We start from the raw sequence: 13392 nt of genomic DNA on the forward strand, positions 1-13392 counted from the left end.
GCGCCCCCCCGGCCCGGCCCGGCCCCGCCCGCGCCGCCGCCGCCGCTCACCTCCGGCGGCGGCGGCCCGCCTCCCCTCGCTGACTGCGCGCCTCCCGCCGCCCCGAGCGACGCGCGGCGGAGCGGAGCCCAGCGCGGCGTTACGCAACGCGCCCCGCGGCCCCTCCGCACCGCGGAGAGGGTCGCCGGGAGGCGGGAGCGGGGCGGAGGGAAACCGCGGCGGAGCCGGAGCCGAAACCGCCCCCGGCGGCCACTTGTAGCGCCGCTGGAGCCGGGATGCCCCCGGCTCCGCTGCGGCCCCGCGGGCGGCGCCCGGCAGGGCGGGCCCCGGGGCGCCGCCGAGTCACCGCTTCGCCCCGGGGCTCGGGCGGAGAGGTGCGGGGACGGGCCGCGGGGGAGCCGCTGCGCGGACACCGCGGCGCGTTTCTGCCACGGATAGTAAATCCCGCGGCCGTGGGTCGCCCTGCCAGAGGAGCACGGGCACGGGAGAGGAGGAGAATTCCCCGTGGTCCGAGGCTGAAGGCAGCGGCCCCTGGTAACAACTGTGCCACGGCTCAGCCTCTGGAGTGGACACCCAGGGCAGCCGCGGCTCTGCGCAAACACACAGTCAAAGGGCGTTTTGATGGCACCTCCTGCATCCGGCTGGATTGTCCCGCTCTTGACTCGTATGTTTTTCCCATGGGCTTTGACAGGCGCACCCCGCCGCAGGGCCTCCGTCCCAGGGGTGCCGGCAGCCCAGGTGGATGCTGGCGGCTGGCATCCTCCCTGCAGGGATGCCCAGTGGGGGCTCTCCCCTTGGCCCCGCATCTCTGGGTTTGGGGAACCAAGGGGTCAGAGTGAGAGGGCAGCTGGGCAGCCCACCAGCCCTGCTGACAGCTGACCCGTGCAGACGTCAGCAGGAATGAGGTGGGCTGTAACCAGAACACTGGCTCTGAGAGGAAAATGAAGACTGACAGTCCTCTGGCCTACAAAACCAGGGCAAATTTGGTCTCAGAAACATGATCACCCCACATCATCCCAGCACAAGTGCTGCTCCTTGCTCTTCACAAGGCAAACAGGTTTGGGAGGCTGTAGGTTCCCTGGCCTTCGGTCACGCTCAGAAGAATGTGCTCAGAAAAGGATGACAGTACATCCCCACCACCCATCTCTAATTCATGAGGCCAGGAAAGCAAGGAAGGAGAAGTACCCAGAGTCTCATTACCAGCTATCAGCTTGAGCAAGTAAGATGGCGTCTGAAATAACAGGCGTGAAAGCAATAGCTACTTGAAAGAATAAGATCGGTTTGTTTTTCCTTAAGGAATTACAGGAATATTAAACCCTTCTTGCAGTTATAAATCATTTAATGCAAATCATTTAATCCAAACAGAATTTTTACAGGCTCATGAGGCTCACTCATTTTGCCAAGAGTGAGTCATGTACAAATAAAATGAAACCAACAAAGAAAAGAGCTCTCATACCATGTGTATGTGGGTGATCCTTTGAAAAACTTGTAATTATTTTTTTAACTCTACCACAGCCAGGAAGACAGGTTTGTGAAGCAAGAGCAAACCTTGATAACTGCAGCCCATCGACGTGTACTTTTTCCTTTACTCAGAAAGTAACACAACAGGTCCCTTGTCAGGCCAACGACAGCAATGGCATGACTAATGTATCAGCAGCCCCTCAAACACCACGATTTCAAACCCAGTTGTGTGCTGACATACTAAGGAAGCAAAAGACTTTTCAAAAAAATGAAAATAATGTTCAGTGATTAATACTTAGTAAAAGAATGCAGTAGGCAGTTAATCCCTCACTTACGGGTTAGTTAAGGACGTGAGTTAAACTTCATTCTTCACTCCCCATGTCATAAATATGTGCTGCTAAACACAGAGCACAGCATGAGCCAGTGGGGCGGTGATGCACTGCTCTGAAATGACTAAAATGCAGGGACACAAAGCCATGTGATGGTGAGAATGGGAGCCTTAAAATGTGTCATCATCCCCATCAAATTACACTGACATGGTACGCCATTCACTGATAGCAATGGCAAATATTTGTGGATACTGAAGAGGTATGGCTTCCTAGTATATTCTGATGCCAACTCCCTGCATCATTTGGAATAGATATGTGAAAGTATCTTGAAGTGTTCCTCTAGCCACCTACTTTGCATTCTGACGTGAGGACAGATGCTCCTGGGTCCTCACACAACCGCAGTCTCCCTTCCATCTGCTTAGGCAGAAGACAATACTTGCATATGGACTGTAACTGCCCAGATTGGGGCAATCCGGGACCCTAAACCCTCTGTGACTTTCACTAGCGGTGCCCCCCCCATGCCTGAAATACCATTCCCATCTGGCAGAAAGAGTTCTCTTTGAGTTTGAGGGAATCCCTGCTTGCCTTGATGCTATCGGAGATGTGCTATGTCTACCATGCATTCACATAAATGTTTTTCTTAGTGACCATGAGACAAGGGTTCAGTACTGCAGGACATGTCAAAGAGCCTCTGAAACCCTACACTACCTGTGCTGCCTGATCTGGAGCAGGCACTAAAGAGGGAGGGAGGAGCAAAGGGAGGGAGCACATAGTTTGTACAGCCAGCAAAGTAATGACAACATTTTCCTCGTCCCTGAGAACAGTTCAGGTCATCTACAGGCATAATTTCCCACTGCATCAGTTACCCACAGGCCGTGACTTTGTTCACAAATGCAGGAGTCGGAAACTTCCTTCAATTAAAAAGCAACCAGCACTGACCTCGTCAAATGCCTGATAGCTGGACCAGGAGCACATAGGATGTAATCAAGCTCTGAGATGAGCTGGAAGAGAATCTGTACAACTTTCATGGCATAAGGCTTTTGTCAATGAAAGAGTATTCTTTCTTTTGGTTTTTAACACAATGACTTAATTTGATACCTTGGCGGATTTCAGCTTTTTATCCTTTATTGCTCTCAGTTTACTTTTCCTCCTAAGTAATTTTTGCCTGGCTTTCATACCTCAGGGCTGGGCAGGCAGGGGAGAACTTTAGTTTATCTGGGCTTTCTAATGGTAATGGATAGACATTGTGCATCTGCCATCAACTGCCAGATTTCCTTGTTACTGATTGGTTTTGTTTTTTCCTATGCATTTTTCATTTTAGAATGGTTGTTTGGCAAATCAGATACAAATGACTTTGTGTTTTTCTTAGAAGTACTACACACCTCATGGTTCCTTTTTGAGGAGGGGTGTTACTAATTTGTTTATACACAAGCAGGCAGAAAGCACAGGCAATCAAACATGAGCTAAGATGAATCACTTGACCACTTAGCACACATTAACTGGTGGACAGAGGAGCCCCTAATCACTTTCTGAAGGAGGGTCTTACCAGACACACGGGTTTTCTTATTTTTTGTAATTCCCCAGCCCTCTTATTTCCTCAGTGCATGGGAAAACAGTGAATAAAAATGAAAACAGTTGTGGTAAAATAGCACTTTAACATTTACTCTGGAATCTGCTGATTAAATGAGAACCTCACCTTTTGACAAAGAGAATCCAAAACACTTTGTTTTAAAAGTGTTACAAGCAATGTGGAAATCAGGAAGCACACATGCCCCTTTTCATTTTTTAGACTATCAGGAATGAGTCAGCACAGCAGGAAAGCATCCTGTGTAGGTCCCTCTTTAAACCACGGATGACCAGTGCTTATACACGCAACAAAAATACTGGAAAGTACATGACTACAATGACTTTAGATTAATGTCCATTTATTATTAATCCTAGCTGAGGCCTATCTTCTCTAAATGCCATGAAACACTTCAAAGCCTATTGGTGTTAACTGAAGGTATTTTACCAACATCCTTTACTCTTTGTCTGGGGCAAACATCCATTTCCTGAAAAAAAAAAAAAAGGAAAATAAACCACTAGTACTATATACTGCTTCTTTTCCTCTTCAATTTCCATTTTCCAATACAATGTAATATGTCTGATTCAAGATTTCTGGGGAACAAAAAAATAACCTAATTTAATAATACTTTAATAATCCAATTCCATCCTGCCATCGGAATTCGAGAGGAACCACAGGAGATGTGTGAGAACAGAAGAGAAATGAATGAAAATTGAGACAAATAAGAAAGAAAAATAAATAATAAGAAGGAAATCAAAAGAGAGAGAAACAAACCTAGAGGCACAATCTATGCACCATTCATATTCATTTTTGATCTTCCATGAAAAAACACAGCAGGGATTTTTTTTTCAAGTTATGCAGGGATGTACATGGCACAGGACATTAGTGCTCTGTCCACAAAACCAAATGAACAAGGGCAAAAAAATCTGAACTTAAAGAAAAGCAGCAAGATTAAATTGTTACAAAAAGCTATTTTTAAGACCTGTGTTTCTAAATTGCAGCAACAAAGTATTGGGGAAAACAGTTTCAGCTCTGCTACACTGAAGCAGGCTTTCAGACTAAACACATATTTGTGTATATTCTCCTTTTTATTGCAAAAGCTGTTATACTAAAAAAGGATATTTGGTCTGTTATCAAAGGATGATGGGGAAGGTCAAGAAAGTTCAAAATGAAACAGACAATTTATGGTCCACAAGTCCATTGATGGCTAGTAAACATGATGATGCAATCCAGTGAAAATTCTGGTTTAGGAAATTCCCACAGCCTCTGACTGCCAGAAGTTGGGAAATCCTACACTTGTCCTATTTTTTCCAGTCTTTCTGCAAGCATCCTCTACTCATCAGTCAAAGGCAACTAGGCTAGATGGGCTATTGGAGTAAACAAAACCAGTAGTTCATTCTTCTTATACTCCAAATAGATCATCAAGCCCATTCCTGTCATATTCTGCTGCCATCGGTGATTAATTTTTTAATGATCCAAGTCATGGCTCCAAATTTCAAGATAGTGGACCTAGTTGGGATTTTCCAAAAATACACAGCAGAAGCAACTACACGTTAATAAATTAATATTAATGCAAAAAGTAGATGGCAGCTGACAGGCTTCATTAGCTCAGATCTGTAGCTTTTCTTTAATTCTGAATGGGATGGACAAGGGGTGAGATAGGCACACTAGTAAGGACAGCCCATTAAGCAAGAAGAAATAGCACTTAACTGACCTGCAGAAAAGCCTCTAGCTTGAAGTGGGTGTGATAGCACCAAAGGCTTTGCACACAGTTCCCTTTCAGTAGTGTATAAGGGATATCTCTTTTAAGAAGAATCAAAGGAAGAGTGAATGCAGCTCTGAGAGAAGGTAGAGTGGGAAGATGGCTGGAAGTCCTACTGAAACCAGATCCCTTGTCCCAAACCATGGTGGTTTCAGTTAAAAGATTAGGGCTTGGACAGGCTTCTGCAGTTGGAATAATTATTACTGGATTACTCTGAGGGAAAGCAAAAACCCACCAGGGAGAGGCTTTATTTTGGAGGCCTGACAGAAGCAATAGCTTTGCAAGTTCTCTCATTCCTAATCCAAGACCGTATGGAGCTCAAGTACCAGGTGGGTGGGTATATTAATTGAGGGAATGTGCAGCTTGTCCTACTCTAAATCTACTTATTCTTCATAAGTGATCATTACTATAGAAAACAGCAAGAAACATAGAGATGCTGGGAAACAACCTCCACCTCTACATAAAAAATAGCATTGTCTAGGAATTGAGATTCCACCTTTCTACTAAGCTCAGAACAGAAGGTAGAAGCCTGGTATCTCTTCTCTGGAGAAGATGAGGTCATCTACTCAGTAAGTAAAAACATGTAAAATAATGCACTATAATCTTCCCATTCATTCTCCATCTCTTGCCTTAGCAGCATTTTGCTAAGCTTTATTTTAGCAGGCCTAAAACATGCAAAGAATGAGATTACTTTACCATCTTCATCTTGAATTCAATCATAGTTGTATTTCTGAAAGAATTCAGAGATGCACAGAGTTTTCATTGAAGTATTTTGGTTCTTAAGTTCTCTTGAGAGGCATGGAAGAGAAATATTACCATGGGACTAGCAAAAATGTTATAATGGAAAAGCACTATAATTCTATTAGTTTAGAATGGCTGTTGCCATATTTTGCCCCAAGTGTAGCATGCAATGTAGCATAGATACCTGCTCAATGTAATATGTAGTGCTGGTACAGTTTCAACAGTCATATTTCAGTAAATGCCAAATTAAATGTGATTTGCCTGACATACAAGAGGAAAGGGTCCTCTGAGTGTGATTATGGGCTTCATGTTGTGATATTTATGCTAATAGCATCTGCAAAAGAAGCAGTTCCTTCCCCTAGAAAACCTGATCTTTCAGGAATCGCAGAAGGTGCTTTGGAGGCCAGCTTCAAAAATCTCTCTGTAGGACCTGCCAAGGAAGAGTCCTACTTTAGTCAAAACTCTAGGTTTTCAAGTGACCTTCAAGTGCTTTAGCAGAGTGGCAGTGTTACCCCATGTGCATAAATCTTTGCAGTGGGATGTGTTTCAGTAAAAGCTCTTGCTTGACTTCTCAAAAGTAAGTATAGAAAGTCATAGCATAGCTATGCATAGCATAGCATTGCTATACTTTTTTTTAATTAGCTGGTCAGCTAAAACCCAATAACATTAAAATTAAAAACCTAATTATGACCCAAATGCAATGAATAGTAGTATGGAAACACCTACAGATCGTTCCTGATGTGCTCCTGTGGCTATGAACTCCTGGAACAAATTAGAAACTGGCACTACCATAATAGCTGGGTATCTCATTTCTTTAGGATACATCCGAATGAGCAAAACATGAACAAACAAGCAATGGATGAAACAGATAAGTGGCTAATTCCAACATGCAGGAACCTCCTGCTTATTAATTTATCCACCCTAGTCAGTCCTCTGACTATAGGAAAAACAATCCACCAAATCTATACTTGTGTACCAGGGCATTAAACAAATTATAATACACAGAGACAGGCTGAACCACTTGCATGTTGTTTTTAAATTATCTTTATGAAAACGAGAACTTGGGGAGGAGCTGGGGATGATTAGAAACTGATGATGGCATACACTGCAGGCTTTTCCTTCTTCCAAACATATCCCTTAATTTCTTTAAATTCCATAGATCTTCAGACACAGAAAGAGCAGTTTCTCATTCCTTCTAAAGACTTTTAAAAAGCTGGCACTTAGACTTTTAGCACTGTGAAGAGGAAATAAATGTTTGAGGAAATCTTACCTGTTTAAACCACTTTTTAATGGTCCAATGATTTTTTAAAAACAACAATTTGAATTATGCCAAAAATATCATTACAAACCAGAATTAAAGTAATTTTACACCCTGACTAAAGAATTCCTGAAACAACACAATAATAACCTGAAGGGAGGAAATTCTCTAGGAAAAAATGTGTATTTATTGTTCATTATAACACCATATTTCATCATTCAACATTGAAAATGTCCATTAATAATATAGCATTCATTGGTTTTATAACAATTACAGTTCAAAATCTTCTTTTTGGAACTCTAATTGATCCTCCAAATGAGCTTTATTAATCATTGACGGAAAACTGGCAAAATCCTACCCCGTACTTTGGCAACATTTCAAAATGTCCAATTAGGTCAAATCAAGAAAGCCCCAGAAACCAATTACAGCAGCACTTCTAAGCCAAAAAATCTCATTGTACTCTGAAAAAGTGCAACTTTATAGGAAAAAAACCCAAACGAAAATCCTCAATCCTGATCTGGTTATGCACCTGAAATACCACCTCCATAGAAACACGCCAAATAGTCACTCCTTGAACTACATCAATTAATGATATTTGTTCAGAGGTTTTATTTATCAGTGCCATAAATGTCACCAAGCAGTTCACCACAAGGAACAGTGCCAGCCAGTTCCTTAATCTGTCAAGCAAACACTTGCTCCCCTTCAGCATTTTTCTGTACATCTCATCTGCAGTGCTCTAATTGCACATGTATACAAAGTCTTCACCTTTTTTATGAGTTTCATGTGTTCTGTATCTCACCTCCATGTTTGTACATTAACAACTATGTTGACAATGAGATAAAAATAATCTTGGCGGCAAGAACAATAGCGACCTTTATCTAACTTCTCAAGAATGCGATCTTTGCTTCTGCAGTGCTTCTGCACGTACAGCCCTATGGTGCTGGTAGGCTGGTTGAGGTGTGTTTTGCTGCCAATCCTAATCCCACCACCCACAGTCAAGAATTAATTAGGACTTGAAGATGCCAGAGGGAGGCAAAACAAACAAAAATAGCATTTTAATTAACTACAAACAATAATTAAGATTCTGCATTATGTTTAGCATCTGCACATTTCTGGACTTACTGCAGTGAGTCTGAATCTGATGAGATCATCCATCTAAATCCCAGAGGACTGAACAGATCTGAGATCCTAAGTACATCTCCTATTATATCTTAAAACAGTAAATAATTCATGCATTCTTACTGTGAAGACCAGTAATTAAAAGTTTTTAAAAATGTCACTGTAAATGAACCAAATCCATATATCCTGCCCAGACTAAAGGAGAACAAAATGTGCACCCATACAGTAAGTAGATTTGAGTTTCCAATTCCAAATGTATACCTGTTCTGCCATTTCATAACACAATGGTCCCCACTTCACCATACTTAGTTATTTAGTTGGTTAGGTTTTTATTTATTTACTTACTTATTTACAGTTCACTTTCACTTTTTTATTAGCTTTTTTTATTAAACCTGTCATTATCCTAACAAAATTAGGAAGGCAGCATTATATGACATATTTTTGCCAAAGTCACGAAAGTTATTTGCAACATTTTCCACTCTAGTGCTCTTTTGAGACACAGAGCCCTCCAAATCTCTTCCTATCTATTTTAGTTACACAGTTTTCTCTGCCATTTGATCTTTAGCTGGCTAGTTTACAAACTGGATCTTGGCAGTTCATCTCAACACAAAGTATTACATTCCCTCAACTCATGCTTGACACAGTTATATATCCTTCAGAAGTCAAACCCTCTTAACAATAAAACTCCTTACCTTCACCAGGAGGACAGGTAAATTTCCTCAAGTTTACTTTACCATGATCTTGATCAAGGGTAACCACCAGGACCTAGCCATACAGAAGAAAGTCAAGGGTTCTCTTGCGCCTGTCTCTAGAAACCTAAAGGAAAACATCTGTCTGAAGTAACCACGTGGCTTTAGTGTTCTGTCATTTTCCAAAAACAGCTAGACCAAACCTCTTAACATACATTAACTACAGCTAAAACCTTAATTCACCAAAGATAATGGAACTCATAGTACCATTTATATAATGCAGCCCCAACATCTCATTTGAATTTTAGCCACTATATGGCAGACAAGTGCAACATTTTAGCTAATACGTTGAAAGCTTTGTGTGGATCCTTTTCTTCCTCCCCTTATTTGTTTATTAACCCATTAATATAAAAACCAAGAAATGTTTGGAAGATCCTGCATATCTCTAGCCCTCTTTCAGATTGAGGTTCATAGGTTCCTCAGGTTTCATAGGTTCCATGTATTCTCCCTTACATTTTGCTAAACTAGTAGGTACAGAAGATTAACTGATTCGTAATGATATTGTTGTTTTCACCTCCATAGCAAATTTTTGAAATGCAAATAGAATAATTGTAACGGAAATATTAAGAACTTCATAAAAGCAGTAAAAACAGACTGGTCTGTATTTAGAAAGCTGAGGTCAGACCAAAGTGTAAAGTTTATGTCAGGATGTAATGTAATGTAATGTTATGTCAGGATCCTAATGTAAGAATATCTTTTGTTAGAATGACTGACATTATTTATGACTGATTGCAAATGGGGCTGAATTGTTTTGTTGACTTGGAAAGGTCAGGAAGTTTACTGTTTTTCCTCTCATTTTATTTATGTCATGCCTTTTCTTTAGCTGTCTGTACTCTCATAACTGCACCACTTTGTTATATTTGTCCTTCTACAAAAGCTTTCCTTCCTTTTTATTAATTTTTTTTTTCTGTTATGGTGGCAAACACTCCATTAAAAGTTCTACATTTCCTCTGAGTGGATGAAGAAACCAGTAATTGCCCCCTTTCTTTACATGAAATGCTGTTTTGTCATGACCTAGAAAGCCCAGCTTGGTACAGGATAGCTATTAGGCTGCTGCCTGGTCTGCAGGACATCCTGTAACAGACCATACCTCATAGTCGTGTATGTGCTGCTGTACAAGAGTGGCTGAACCTCAGCCCTTATCCCAGTTGCTCCTTCTAGTTGGTAATGCTTTCCAGGAAATTGCCTCACAATCTCTTGTTTTGATTTCAGGTGTATATAAAATCTGTATTTTCTATAAGTACCTTTGGCTTGCAGTGCTCCTTAACTTTCTTGGCCTTCCTTCTGACATCCCCCAGTTGCAGCAGATACATCATCCTGTATCAGCTCTTTTCCTGCTTAGTCCTTATCCTTTTCCTGGAAATCCAGACCTTAGCACATTCAAGAATTTCTCAGGTTTATCCAGAGTATCTTCATTTACCAAGAAAATAAAACAGTAAGGTCTCAGGGTCCGGGTTTCTAGTTTTAACTGCCATTCACATAGCAAAACAAGCTCACAGTTCCCTAGGACAGCAGCTTTGTATCCCTCCCTCCCAGATGAAAGTCTCCAGAAATGCCTGTAGCAGTTCAGCTGCCTACTTATGCTCTGTTTCCCACTCTCTTTTCTTGATCCTTTTCCCCAACTTTTCTACTAGCTACCTCACTTTTTGTGTCTTTCTCAGGCTGATCTCCAGATTGTAACAATTTGTGTAATGAAAATAAATGTAATTTATCTCCTGCATCTTGATTTCTTTCTGAGTAATACCATCCTACGTCTTTTTTGTTTGATTCTCTTGAGCTGGTCAATTAACTCCAATATTACATTCTGAAAATGTTTGTGTTACCTGGAGCATTTCAACTTCTTTTTAATAAGAGGTTTCCATCCTTATGAAAAACATTTTTTCTTATTTCACTTTTTCCCCCTGCCTTTTTGCACAAAACTTTTCCATTTCAGCCTTTTCTATGAAAACAAAGCATTGCTGTATTGGCAGGTTCCCTTTCTTTCTTTCTGCTAGGCCTCATTTTTTAAGAGATTTCCTTTTTACATCTGAGACAATATGTCTTTCTTCATTTCCCTAATAAATCCTGATACCATATCCCTAGCCTTTTTTACTAACAATGCCTTCTCATCCTGTTCAAGTTTTATCTCAACTGCTCATATAAGTTTATATTAGAAGTTGTATATTTTTGGTTTATGTCTATTGATTCAACGAAAAAGACCAAGACTTTAAACTTTTGCAGCCCAACATGCTGTTGTGCTTTAAATTCTTAACCAAGTCTTACTCATTTTGGCAATCTTGCTTGTGCAGATTGACTCTACTAACTTTTCTTTAATGATATGCAGTATCTTACTGTTTTCCTTTGCCTCTGGTTTTGTGCTGCAGTCCCCTGCAGTATTTTCTTTCAGGTATAATTTCTGGATAAAAAAATAATCTTTAACGTGTCAAAGAACTGTGAATTGATTATCCTTTATGTTCTGCAAGTGCTTTCTTTTCATTGAGGCTCTTTTTGCTTTTCACTGCCTCTTGATTGCTCCAGAGCACAACTGCTCCATACTGCGTGACCTAGGAGAGCATCCTCCTCTGATGGCAATGGTCACCTCACAACATATGCCTTCAGGAGAGCCCCAATCTCCTCACCAGAACATTGCTTTTCTGGTCATACAGTCTGAGCACAACTTACAGGGACATTTTTTTTTGCCCAGAGTTGCTTTCCCAGTCTAATAATAATTAATTAATTTTAGTTCTTTATCACAGTTTTGGTAAGCAAGAGCTCATCCTGCCTTCCTGGCAGCTGATGGTATTTTGCCACTGTTTTGGTGAGAGGAAGCTCTACCCTTTATGGAGGAAAACTGTGCTACAACAGATGCAAGACAGAGAGCCAGGACACACACTCTCTTCTCCTCAGCTCTGCCACCTGTTGCTGCAGGACTTAAGCTACTCCATATTCCTGTGCCTTGCATTTTTCACATAATGTGTATTCTGTGTTAGTTTGTTTACATCTCTCCCGCAGAAGTGTCCTGCAGTACACCCTATGAAACTCCCATGAGGTATTGATTTCACTCGACTAGGAGGCCAGTAGCATCCATTTTTTAAAAAATATTGGTTCATGATCCTTCATAGTCACAAGTACGATTAACAGTGTTACTATATTTGCAGTGAGGCTCTTACAACTTGTCTCAATTTGTCAGTTGGTCACAGAGTGCAGTCTGGAATGATAACACACGGCCACTGCCATCTGTGGCCCGAACTCCCCAGCGCTTCCCAGCCATCTCCCATGCTGCCATCCCAGCTGAGCTCAGCGCTCCCACACGCGCCGCGCAGGGAAAGTGGCTGAATTCCCTGGGGAGCAACCCGGACCCTCCTGCGAGGTCTGCGCAGCTCCTAGGAGTGGGAAGAACTCTGCAGAAGCAGCAAACGCGTCGTAGCCCTTCCTGGAGCCTATATTCTTTCCGTGTAACCAGTAAATACGTCTGGCAAAACGTAGGGCCGGGGGCAGCTGACGCTGCCCTTGCATCTCCAGCCCAGCCCTCGCACGGCCAGCGCGGGGAGCCCGGGGCCACGAGGGGAGCCCCGGCACGGCTGGGAAGGGGAGGGAGCCTCGTTCCCTGGGCGGCGGCACACCGGGGCCTCCCCGCCCCGGCGGCAGGCCGGGCCCCGGGCTGCGGGGGCGGCCGGCTGCGCCGCTCCCGCCCGGACGCCTCTCCATCCCCGCCGGTGCGGGCCGCCCCAGCCCAGCACCGGAGAGCGGCCCCGGGCCCCCGTCCGCGGAAGCCTCGCTCGGGCTTCCCGCCCCACGCGCCGGCCCAGGGGCGCTCTCCCCGGCCCCGGGCCCTTAGTCGGGGACCGGCGGGGACACCGTGCGGAGCGGCCGCCGGGAGAGCGGGGGGGGACGCGGGGAGTCTCACCTGCCACAGGAGAGCGCCGAGCGGGAGGCGCCGGGGCGGCTGCGGCGCTTCCTGCGGCGGGAGGCGGGAGCTGTCCCCGGGTGACCCCGCGGGGGGGCGGCGGGACGCGGGGCCGGGGGGGCCGGGCAGGCGGGCGGCCGGCTCGCCCTGCGGAGGGAGGCGGCCGGAGCGGGGAGCGGCGGGGCCGAGCGGCGCGGTGGCGGCGAGCGCTGCGGGCGCTGATGGTGCGGAGCGCTGGGCACAGCGGCGGGGGCAGCGGAGGCTCTCGCAGCTCCTCACGCCTCTCCTGGGCGCTTCTGCCAGCTGGGCCGGGGATGGCACCCGCAGTTTCCCCGTCGCTCGGCGGAGAGAGGCCCCGCCGCTGGAACGCTTGCTTTCTGCACCGCTAAAACTGCCGGCGAGTGAACTGTGCTAATTCCAGCGAGCTGGAGAGGTGCAGGCAGTTCTGCGGTTCCTAGCGAAGCGCCAAGGCAGCGCTCAGGGCTATCGCCGCTCGGCGCCGAGCCCCGCTCCGCAGAGCCGC

General features: G+C 44.4%; 1 long non-coding RNA gene across 1 annotated transcript; it reads right to left on the reverse strand.

The window, feature by feature from the left end:
• Positions 1-2331: 2331 nt before the first annotated feature.
• On the reverse strand, positions 2332-12575 carry LOC113963895. The gene is made up of 3 exons (XR_003533000.1): positions 8927-12575; positions 5813-5904; positions 2332-3841 (listed from the first exon to the last, which is right to left on the reverse strand). It is a non-coding gene; the product is annotated as an uncharacterized LOC113963895 (long non-coding RNA).
• Between the last annotated feature and the right edge of the window lie 817 nt (positions 12576-13392).

Source organism: Neopelma chrysocephalum, unplaced genomic scaffold (genome assembly GCF_003984885.1).
Source record: "Neopelma chrysocephalum unplaced genomic scaffold, ASM398488v2 Primary Assembly neopelma1_26, whole genome shotgun sequence".
In the NCBI taxonomy this organism is placed as follows: Eukaryota; Metazoa; Chordata; class Aves; order Passeriformes; family Pipridae; genus Neopelma; species Neopelma chrysocephalum.